The sequence below is a fragment of the Bufo gargarizans genome, unplaced genomic scaffold, assembly GCF_014858855.1.
Source record: "Bufo gargarizans isolate SCDJY-AF-19 unplaced genomic scaffold, ASM1485885v1 original_scaffold_883_pilon, whole genome shotgun sequence".
In the NCBI taxonomy this organism is placed as follows: domain Eukaryota; kingdom Metazoa; phylum Chordata; class Amphibia; order Anura; family Bufonidae; genus Bufo; species Bufo gargarizans.
In genome coordinates, this window is record NW_025334742.1 from 193,755 (window position 1) to 205,352 (window position 11,598).

Consider the following 11,598-nt stretch of genomic DNA (forward strand, 5'->3'; position numbering starts at 1 on the left):
GCATTAACCCTTCTACTTCCCTCCACCAGGGATTGTTAAAAAAATACATTCACTCCTGAAAATGAACCCACTCACATCCTTATACTAATCCCTTCACTGCCCTAGACCACCAGGGATACCGGTATTAACTGCTTTACTGACCTGGACCACCTGGTATGCTGATCCCTTCACTGCCCTAGACAGCCAAATATACTGGCGTTAAACCCTTCACTACTCAATATTACCAGGGGTACTAGAATTAACCCCCTCATTATCTTAGATAATTAAGTATATGAGATTGACCCTTTACTAGCCCAGACCACCCGGGATTCTGACATTATTCCCTTCAGTGCTGTAATTCACTTGATATACTGACATTCACATCAATCCTCACATTAAAGCTTTCACTGCCTTAGACCACCATGGATACTGAAATGAACCCTCTCATTGTCCTAGAACACCATGTATACACAGACATTATTCCCTTCACTCCACTAGGAATCATTGTACACAGCCCGATATAACAGGCGATTGGTGGGAAGGAAGCATTTCTTCCTGGCAATCACCTGCTTGCTAGAGGAGGAGACTACTGTCATTAAATGCAATGATCTCCTCCTCAGTATAGGGAGGAGCAATCATTTTACCATCGCTCTTCCCTATACTGAGTCATTGTTTGCCTGCAGCAGATCGTGATTGGACACTACGAGTGCCGCCTGCAAACAATGATTATTTTTAACCTATCAAAAGATTTGGATCATTCATCGGGCAATCGGCGGCAGGTGTAATACAGGCTTTACACTGCCCTAGACCACCAGGGATGCTGACAATAACTTTCATTGTCCTAGATCACCAGGGATACTGACATTATATCTTTACAGTAATTGACCGTCAGATATTAACGCATTTGCTGCCCTAGAACACCAAGCTTTGGCCATGCACCTGGACAGACACATGGCTCAACTATAACTGCCATGTTTGGACAGGATAAGACAATTAAGTTCTGATAAGATCCTGAAATGACAACTTGCTATAATTAGCCAACTTGTATATCAGGTTTAATGGTTCTCATTATAAGGAGCACACCTCAGTAACTCCTGTAATAAAATATATTGGGTTCCTTGATAATTGTTTCCCCTGCGGCTGTTAATGAGTGAAATGTATTACCCAACAAACCTGTGAATGTAAGAAAAACATGTTTTGCCATCCCTTGTTCATAGTATATAACCGTGGAGAGAGCTAGGTCCTCAGCAGAGTCCGCTCAATCACTCAAGGTATATTTCTGGATTATTAGTTCCGTAAATTTACCATTGGCCTTTCACACATGTAGCTATCACCCTGGAGATGTTCCTTGTCAGGTGTGTTCTCACTACAGAGGAAATGTTCCAGGTCCCTAGGCAAGGGTTAAGGCCCACTATGATTTTCTGGAACATTTACTGCTGTTTTCACACATCTGCTCACTCGGACATAATCCGGAGCTCGTACTAGGGCTCAGGGGAGAAAAAGTCTTGATAAAGTCTGGTACAGATATTGCGGATGTGTCCCTTCACACATACTGCCCCTCCGGGTAAACTTCTGAAAAACGTCAGGAGTCCACTGTAAGTGTGAATGGGGCTTAATAGACTTTATGTAATGTGTAGTTACACAATCACAGCTTCAGCTACATACATGTGCGATACAGAATACACATTCCCGGCATCTGTCAGACTGTGATGATGGCAGAAGGGGCAGTAAACCAACGACACTATTGAAAGATCTAAGCCCCTAATTATATATGTCATGGCACACCGTGATATGTTATGTCTGAGGCTAGTTGTCACGAGGGTGTCACGACCCTGTTGTGCCTGGGGTCAGAAGGTCGCAGCGTAGGGTGGCCACTGGCTTCACCCTAGAAAGCCGGAGCGGCCCAAACCACACCCACAATGCCCAAAACCACGCCTCCAAATCACATAAATCCACGCCCCTTGCCAGTGAAGCCACGCCCCCACCATCGGCTGGAAAAAAACACGGGGGAGGAGAGGGAAGAACTTTGTGAATGGAAGGTGAGCGGGGGCAGCCGGGCGCTTCCATTCCCCTCAGTCATATCTGCTGCTCTAGTGACTGACTGGGGGTGAGAGAAGCCTCGGTCAGTTGCTGCAGCTCACGCTCAGACAGCGCAATGCTGCTGTCTGAGACGTGAGCTACTGAAAAGGAGGACATCCCTGTGTCCGTCCAGGCCCTGCGCCGGACGGAGGACAGGGAGCCTGAAAACCTGACTGTCCGGCCTAAAACCGGACGTCTGGCCACCCTATCGCAGCGGGTGGCTACGCGCCCAGTTTCTCAAGGGATCGCTCCATGACCTTAGGCTACATTCACACGTCAGTATTTTTCTATATCCCGAATTTCGGTCCGTTTTTTGAGGATCGGTTGTTCCTGAAAATGTTTACGTATGTCATCCGTATGTCATCCGTTTTTTGCGGATCCGCAAAAAACGGAAACATGTATAAATTTCACAAAGCAAATAAAGTTGTTTGGATTTCTTTGAAAATAAATTGAAAAAAAAAAAGTGAATAAGTGATTTCTGTGGGCAGGATTTAATTTCCAGGAACGGATTCCGCATAAAACGGATGACATACGTAATGACATACGAATGTCTTCCGTTTTTTGCGGAACCATTGACTTTGTATTGTACCAGGATCCGATTTTTGCGGAAAAGAATAGGACAAGTTTTATATTTAATCGGACATGCGGAACGGAACAACGGAAACGGACAGCACACATTGTGTTGTCCGATTTTTTCCAGGACCCATTGAAAATGAATGGGTCCAGAACTGGTCCTGATCTGTTCCGCAAAAAACGGAACAGATCAGGAAAGAAAAACGGACGTGTGAATGGACCCTAATGGTGAGAATGGACTCCGTTCCAGGTTTTCCTGCTTAGGTTTGCAATCCTTTTTGTCCCATGTAGAAATCTGTAGCTTTTCCTTTCAGCTGTTCTCTGTCAGCCACTCCCAGCTACTATATATTCTCTCTTTCTGCTTCAATTGTTGCCAGATATAGACCTTCCTTCCAGATCTTCTATTCTGACCTCAGGTGGAGTTGGAGTTGCTGTGGAGCCGTTGGAACTGGAGCTGTTGGATCTCCGATTCTCTCCTGTTTGTTGTCTCCCTTTGGGGATTGTTTGTGTTGTTTGTCCTTTCCCTGTTGTTACACTAGGTGTCAATGGTGAGGACTAGTGCTCCCACCGCCCAACTCACTACCTAGGGCTTATTTCAGGGTAAGTCAGGGATGAGGCACGTGATCGGCGTACGGGTTAGCAGCCCGTCTAGGGACGTCAGGGCATCCAGGTGCCAGGTGAGCTAGAGTCACCACTCCTCCCAAATTTGCTTTGTGATGAATTACTTCATCACGAGGCGCACCCCTCCCCGTCATTGCACCCCTTCGATGGCGAGTTTATAGCTGATCGCATCTGATAGCAATAATACAGTGCATAATAAAAAAAAATATAAAATCATACCCTCATTTATTTGATCGGGAAGACCTGGCCGTCGCCATCTTAATTGAAGATCTAGCACAAAATCTTGCGAGGCCCATGATGGCGTCCTCATGTAGGCCAGCGTGGTGACGTCATACGTCACCGCACATGGGATTTTGTGCAAGATCTTCAATCAAGATGGTGGTGGCCGGCTCTTTGCACTCAAATGGATGAGGCAGATTTTCAGGACTGTCCCACCAAAATTGGGACTGATGGAGTATATGCATTACATTACAGTGATTGTGTTGGCATTGCCACTTTGCCCTTTCAACCATAAAATAATCAAATAAAAAAATAAAAAATTAGATTAAGAAAAGAAAGTAATGCAGTGTTATTTAATATAAAATATAAAAGAACCAAATAAAAACAACATGGCTTGATCATTACGAGGTTAAACTACGAGTTGGTGCTTTCCTTTTTTCAGGCAGTAAATATATTGTACTATAATCCCCTAAACTACGAGTTGGGGCAAAAGCTATGGAAAAACGTTAATCATGGCAAACTTCTGACTCATGAGGAGCCATCCCTAGCAATATCAAAAGAGGAAAAAAGTTACTGGTTTTGTAATTCCTAATTCCTCCTGTGGTGGCGCTGCAGTGAAAGCCAACACTTTCACAGATTACACTGGAGGTCCAAGCTGTGATTAATTTATTTTTAAAGGATTTTTTTTTATTAAGAGGTCCAGAGGCTGGAAATCAGCTCAGGTCAGCGTAAAACAATAAAATAAGGGACAGTCATCTCACCAATTTCGGCACCTTGAAAACTTAAGACCTACTGATGGAGTGGTTTGGGCAATGGTGGTGCTGGGTGCCCTCTATTGTGGGAGGACATAAAAGCTCATCTGTGGTCATGAGGCCATCAGAAGAAATATCTTGGACTCATATAGCAAATAGTTGGGGCCCTTGAATTTTCTTTTATGTCCATTAACCACTATCTTGTACACTATTTACATACATTTTGTTGGTGGCTTTAAATGTTTTTACAGTTTATGTATTTTCAAGCATGGTGACCCCTGAAATAACATGATCTTTATGCATCCTCTCAGGTCCATATCATGGCTCTTTAAAGAATGGGTACAAAAAACTAAGTCTGGCCTTAAAGGAATTGTCTCACCTCAGACATTGCTGGTGGCTTATTACTAGGATGTGCCACCAATGTCAGATAGTTGCGAGTCCTACCTCTGGGACTAGCTCATATCTCAACAACAGGACCTCCGAAGTGAACACAAGGCAGCCGGGCATGCCTGACCACCCTCTATTCATTTCTATGGGAGTTCCGAAACTAGCCGAGCCTACAGTCCCATAGAGGTGAATGGATCGGTGGCCACGCTTGCACAGTGCTCTCTCCAGAGACTTATGAAAATAGCAGAGGGTTCTCACTCAACTATTTTCGGAACTCCCATAGAAAATTGACTGGAGAGCATACCACACATGTGCGTTACGCTCTTCTTCAATTTTGGGGGCTTGTTCTGGAGATAGGCGCAGGTCCCATAGAATGGACCCACACCTATCTGACATTGGTGGGATATTCTAGAGATATGCCACCAAGGTCTGAGATGATAATAACCCTTTAAATGAAATGATGGGCACCATATTGGGAACCAGGTTTGCCCATCACTTTGATAAGTGAAACTTTATAGCTTTGATGCATTGACTGGTAGATAGCGGGTGGGATCTCACAGGTGAGTATGGGCCCGTTAGTTGCTTGTGCCCAGCGTGTCACCTGTTCTGCTCTTATGATAGCCCTAGTGACTCGGGCTCGGCATCTTGAGTGCACAAGAGATCCCAGTCCTTATACCTTACTGTCATTGTAGCTGGGTTATTAGATTAGTCTATAGTGTAAACATGTTTAGCATCATGCCTAGCAGATCCCAGGGGGTACTGTTTCTTCTTGTGTTTTTCGAAAGAGAATTCATTGCTGCTTACACCCTGTTTGTGAGTAACGCCTCCTTTAATTTGGTGGATTTGTGCTGACATTTAAGGGCTGTTATTTGCATTGCCTGTAGTGACTCAAACTGAGACGTGAGATGTTTCTGCAACTGCAATGAGCCAGACCGTGGTACGGTTACACGTACGCCAAGTTTTGCAGTGGGTCAGGATATGGGTACAATAGTCTATAGTTTTGTTTGTGACGCCAATTGCAGCGTGCGCATGGTACTAACACAGGGCCCTTTAAGGGTGTTATAACTCACTTACCAGGTTAGGAATGCCAGAGTGGTGTAATGTCTCTGTATGGTAGTAGTAATGGTGTCAACAGTGTCTCCTACCTGGGTACGGCTGGACTCCTGAATCCTGTCTCACTTGAAATAAAATGAGTGTGTTGCTAGTAGGAATAATAGAGGAATTTGCAGCAGTAATTGAGATCCAGACCTTGGGTGAAGTTCAAACTTGTCTTTACTGATGGTAACTTTCATCCAAGCAAGATACAGCTTTAGGGTCCATTCACACGTCCGTTGTTTCTTTCCTGATCTGTTCCGTTTTTTGCGGAACAGATCTGGACCAGTTCTGTACCCATTCATTTTCAATGGGTCCTGAAAAAAAATCAGACATTGAGCTGTCCGATTTTTTTTCAGGACCCATTGAAAATGAATGGGTACAGAACTGGTCCAGATCTGTTCCGCAAAAAACTGAACAGATCAGGAAAGAAACAACGGACGTGTGAATGGACCCTTAGTCTTAGATCCCAGCAGGTATTAGCAATGGTTGGCAGGAATTTATGCTTCTGCTCTCTCATGTACCTGAAGCTTGCAGGAAAGGACGTCTGCTTGTTAGCTCTAAACTATGGCAGGAATTTGGCTTCTGCACTTTCTATCTTCTGCTGTCTGGGGACTAACTAGCCGAGGAGGAATATGGCTTCTCCTGGGTCTCTGGTCTGTACTCACAATTATCTTCACAGGGTATGCTTCTTCCAGGAACTGGAGTTGTCTGCTTGCTTCTTCCAGCTGAGGCTGCAAGGCTCTGGCTTTGGATACCTATATCCGGGAGCTCCTACACGCACAGCCTTCCCCTAGCAGGGGTGGCTGGCACACTAACTTAACTTCCTTCTCTCCCCATGAGGCAGGATATGGGCACAGCCCACTTCTGTTTACAGAGGGGGAGCTAAACTGGAATGTACTATTCCAGCCTAGGAACACTAAACTGGCTCTAACTCCTTGCTAACACATTGCTGCCACCTTCTGGTGAACATGGAAACTACAGCAATATACATTTAACAAGGCTTTCAATGCACATTTGTGAGGATGTGATGTAAAATTACATTAGATGACAATGTAAATGCTCTTAAGAGATTGTAGCGGGGTAAAAGAGTTTCGTAACACAACTCTGGGGTGTCACATTCCCCCTTACTTTGAGTTAAGCTGCCCCCGGCTTATGCTTAGGAGGGAGAGGAACCAGCTCTGGGGTACCCAAATAAAATACAAAGTGCTGCATGTATTACACATAAAGACATACAAAGACAAAACACATAATGGCTATCCTAGGTTCCTTCCCGCATGAGTAGGGTGTCCTAAGTAACAGTTTCCCTCTCGGTATAACCAGTGAACCAAGGTCTGCACTAAGCAATCACTACTGACTAACTTTGAAGTGTTCTGGCCATGAACACCAAAGGATGCATAGGGTGTCTTTACTCTGTAGTCCCGCCATTATGTAATGGAATGCCCGCAAATGGAAGGGTGGCTTTTTTCCTGTATTCCCTTCCCAGCAGCAAAGTCAAAATATATGGCTTATAGCACGATCACTGTGATGAATATGGGTAGCTAAATTGGAGGTTTGAGGCACCATACCTTAGGCAAAGGCTCAGAAGGGGAGGTATTAGCGTCTCTATGCACTTCTGGCAATGTCACAGGAGGAGGGTATGATAATCCCATGAAACTCCTGGAAGACACCTCAGGACGGGAGCAATCCTGAACAAATAACAAGCGGGAAGGAGGGGTCTAAAACTCCTCTAACCATTCCCGAAGCAGCGGGGTTACCCGTAAAGTTACTAGACCTGCCAGGACTTAACACTTGGTCCTACCTGGGTACCCGGGATATATGACTCCAGATGTAGGCCATTAGTATTAAGCGTCCATATAGACAGTCCGTATAAAGGGGGGAGAGAACAAGAGCTGTAAAGCAAGGCACACTAGAGTAAGTTGCTACATTTCTGGTTAAGTGCAATGTTAAGTGCAATTATCACAAAAAGTGCATGAGGTCACATTGCGACACCCAAAAGAGAATACACACAATGGGCATGTGATACTTAAACATTACATAAACTGTAAACATTAGACAAAATTATAGTGCAATAATATCACATAGAGATCACAAAGAGCTCAGGTATACGTTTGAATCTTTTCTTTGGGTGCCAGCTTTTTACGTTGCGGTAAACATTTTCGGAAAACCTTGCAAATTTATTAGTGCATTAATGTGCTCAAATAAGGCTTGAGTCCTTTTTCTTGAAGTAGAATCCTCTGGAAACAGGCAAAAAGTCTATTATAATCCACAGGAATAAGAAAAGTATTATAGATTTATAGATATAAAATGTCATATAAAAGCAGCATAATTTAGAACCGTAGTTCCATAAGCTTATCAAGTAACCTGAGAAAGGGGATAAAACAATGTGCAAACTTGGATGCAAGGGGTTAAATGATGACGGAGGAAGTCCTTACTGCACATGACCATCAGGGTGAGGACAAAATAGGGCAACCTGTAAAAGAAGGCATAAAAACAATGCCAACGGATCCTCACCAGTCAGGAACAGTCCATGACGTGGGTCCCATTAGTCCTTTATTTTTGGAAAAGGATAGCATTTAGAGAAGGACGTCCAGGTCCCCCTCGCTGCTTGAGCTACTGAAGCGTATTAGGGGGAGCTCCTGCCTCTGATAGCTCAGGGTTGCAGCAGTAGTGGTACGCCACTGCCCTCTGGTGGTGTTCTTTGGTGGTGGCTGAGCAGACAGCCTGTTGAATGCAGCTGTGACATGCTGCAAGCCGGGATCCCTAGCCGGGCAGGGGCGTAGATAAGGGGGGGATAGGGGGGTTCAAACCCCCCCAGAGTGCCTGTCCTCCTAACCTGCCAGAGAACAGTCCGGGCGTCCCGCTGCCTGCAATAGCGGTGCGGGCAGTGCGGCACACAGAGAGGTGATGGAGGCTGCAGGGCGGTGCCGGGCAGCGCAGGGGGGCAGGTTCGGCGGCACAAGTAACTCACAGACACACACAGGGCAGCCAGGCAGGAATGACGCTGATGATCACATGGCATGCACGCTGCCTTCAGGCTCCGCCTTCGCCTGTCGTAGGTCTGGACCCCGGCCAGCTTCCTGCCTGCGCGTGCCTGCTACGCCTGGGCGGCGGCTGACAGAGCACAGAGCCTGGAGATCTCAGAAGATTAAAAGAGAGAGAGAAGGAAGAAAAAGAAGTAGTTTGAGAGAGAGAGAGAGAGAGAGAGAGAGAGACAGAGACTCTGGAGCACTAGTGTAAGTAAAAGTAATAGTTAAAAAAGAAAATCAAGAAGATTCAAAGCCCACCCCCACCCCCCACACCAGGCTACAGACAGTGTTAATTCATATATTTAGTCCAGCCCCCAGACTCTTATGAATTGAGGGAACTGGCCACCACCATGCTGGTCCACATCACTTATTGTGCAGGCTGCATGGTTTGATGTATTTTTTCTAGTCTCTCGCACTGTAGTCTCCTCAACAATAAAGAAACGCAATTTCTTATGGAAATTACAAGAGAAAGCTAGCATGTGATGTGTCATGCGTGCCATAGACTGTCACTCCAGACTGGAGTGGGTAGGTACCAATTACGAGTATTTTTAAAACATGTTTTTTCCATATGGTGTCAAACAACTAAATCGGTATTGCTTAAGGTAAAGGATTGGTTTAGGAATGATATGGCTGGTATATTTTTTTCAAACCCTGGTGTGTCTGCTAGATAAAGTCTTATAATTTGAGAAAGCTGAACCCCTGCCCAGGAAAAAAAATTATCTACAGCCCCGAAGCCAGGATCCCTAGCCGGTGCAGAGGCAGTTAATACCTCTGGTTTAAGGGGTTCTGGTAGGCAAACAGAGGGTGCCTGGGGCTGATTCCAGGGTAAAACATATGGCTGCACCCTGGGGTTAAAAGTTAGAACCGAGTTATTTATCTGGCCCACCTGTAGGGTTGGTGGTGCGGCCAGGTCAGGGATGAGAGGTTCAGGTTCTGGTTGATGCTGTTCCTTGAAACGTAACCTGCCAACCTGGGTCTTGGAGGAAGCCCACTCCTCTTTCAACTGAGAACCAGAGTACATTTCCCATGGGACTTCTGGGTTAAGGCATCCCGCTCTGGAGGTGTTGGCTCTGGGCGGCGGAGTGGAAGTTCCGGCCGCCTCCGACGCACCAGTATGTGTGCTTGGCAGAGCAGGCTTGGGCCTATCAGGGGTATCGGGACCCACCAGGAGCAGTGCAGGGGCAGCTTCGGACCGGGCCTGGGCCTCAGGGAGTGCTACTGCTCCCACCTGATGTCTCGGCTAGTGCCGATGCCTCCTGGTGGTGCGCGGTGGCCTCCGCGATAGGTGACGTCATCATGGCTGTCTCCGAAGATGTAGTCTGCTCTGCAGGAATCGCGGCTTGCTTCTGGGCCGGGACGTCAGTCGCTGGGGCAGCCGGTAAGATGGTTGGTGCAGTCATCTCCTCCAGTGTCTTGAGCGAGGTGGCATCTGTTTCCGCGGGAGCGGGCTGGAGTGCGGTGGCCATCTTGTTCTCAGCGCTGGCATAGGTCTGGGTTGCGGGCTCGGTAGCCACGGAGGGATCCACTGCATCCGGGATTGCGGCAAAGACGGAGGGACCACTTTTCCTCACCAGCTGGGAGACTTGGATCTCTGGCGGGTGGTCCTCATAGACAGGCTCTCCTCCGATGACCATCTGGTTCCACTTCAGTGAAGGGAGCGCCATCTTCCTTGACTCCTCTGTCGGGGTACGTTCAGGAAGTGAGGGTGGAGCCCAGAGGGAGGAGTCTGCATTTCCTTGGCTCGCATTGCAAAGGTCTTGGTGGGCAGGCTTGAGAGTTCCTGCTTCTAGGGGGGCGTATTCGGCATCTTAGCACTCTTGAGAGGGCGTTCTTGACTTTTCCCGCTTCCGAAAGACATGAAGAAGCGGTGCCATTTTGCGAATACGGCGAATTAACCCTTTGAGTGCTGGTGCTCACCGCATAGCGCTTTCTGGTACAGCAACAAAGCAATGAAGTCAATTTTCAGGGTTTTGGCACAATTCTCAGATCTTGCAGCACTGTAAAGCATGCAATTTAATCCTGTTGGCACACAATTGAATCCGGTTCTGCTGGCACACAGTTGGATCCGATTGGCAGGGATAGGCAGACAATTCAATCCGATCCTGTTCCAGTGACGCCACTTTAATGCAATGAGCCAGACCGTGGTACGATTACACGGACGCCAAATTATGCAGTGGGTCAGGATATGGGTATAATATTCTATAGTTTTGTTTGTGACGCCAATTGCAGCGTGCGCAGTGTACTAACACAGGGCCCTTTAAGGGTGTTATAACTCATGTACCAGGTTAGGAATGCCAGAGTGGTGTAATGTCTCTGTATGGTAGTAGTAATGGTGTCAACGGTGTCTCCTACCTAGGTATGGCTGGACTCCTGAATCCTGGCTCACTTGCAATAAAATGAGTGTGGTGCTAGTAGGAATAATAGAGGAATTTATAGCAGTTATTGAGATCCAGACCTTGGGTGAAGTTCAAACTTGTCTTTACTGATGGTAACTTTCATCCAAGCAAGATACAGCTTTAGTCTTAGGTCCCAGCAGGTATTGGCAATGGTTGGCAGGAATTTATGCTTCTGCTCTCTCATGTACCTTGAGCTTGCAGGAAAGGACGTCTGCTTGTTAGCTCTAAACTGTGGCAGGAATTTATCTTCTGTCTTCTGCTGTCTGGGGACTGGCTAGCTGAGGAGGAATATGGCTTCTCCTGGGTCTCACAGTTATCTTCACAGGGTATGCTTCTTCCTGGAACTGGAGTTGTCTGCTTGCTTCTTCCAGCTGAGGCTGCAAGGCTCAGGCTGGGGATGATGATTAATGTCTCAGCCGAGACAAGATCCTGGCTTCGGATCCTTATATCTGGGAGCTCCTACACGCACAG

At 46.6% G+C, this 11,598-nt stretch overlaps 1 protein-coding gene across 1 annotated transcript in view; it reads right to left on the reverse strand.

Moving 5' to 3' along the window:
* Positions 1-6,487, reverse strand: part of ATP8B1 (ATPase phospholipid transporting 8B1) — a 120,190-nt gene extending 113,703 nt beyond the window's left edge. The window contains exon 1 of the mRNA XM_044275106.1: positions 6,371-6,487. The gene's annotated coding sequence lies outside the window, so the exon portion shown is untranslated. The remainder of the gene's footprint in view (positions 1-6,370) is intronic.
* Between the last annotated feature and the right edge of the window lie 5,111 nt (positions 6,488-11,598).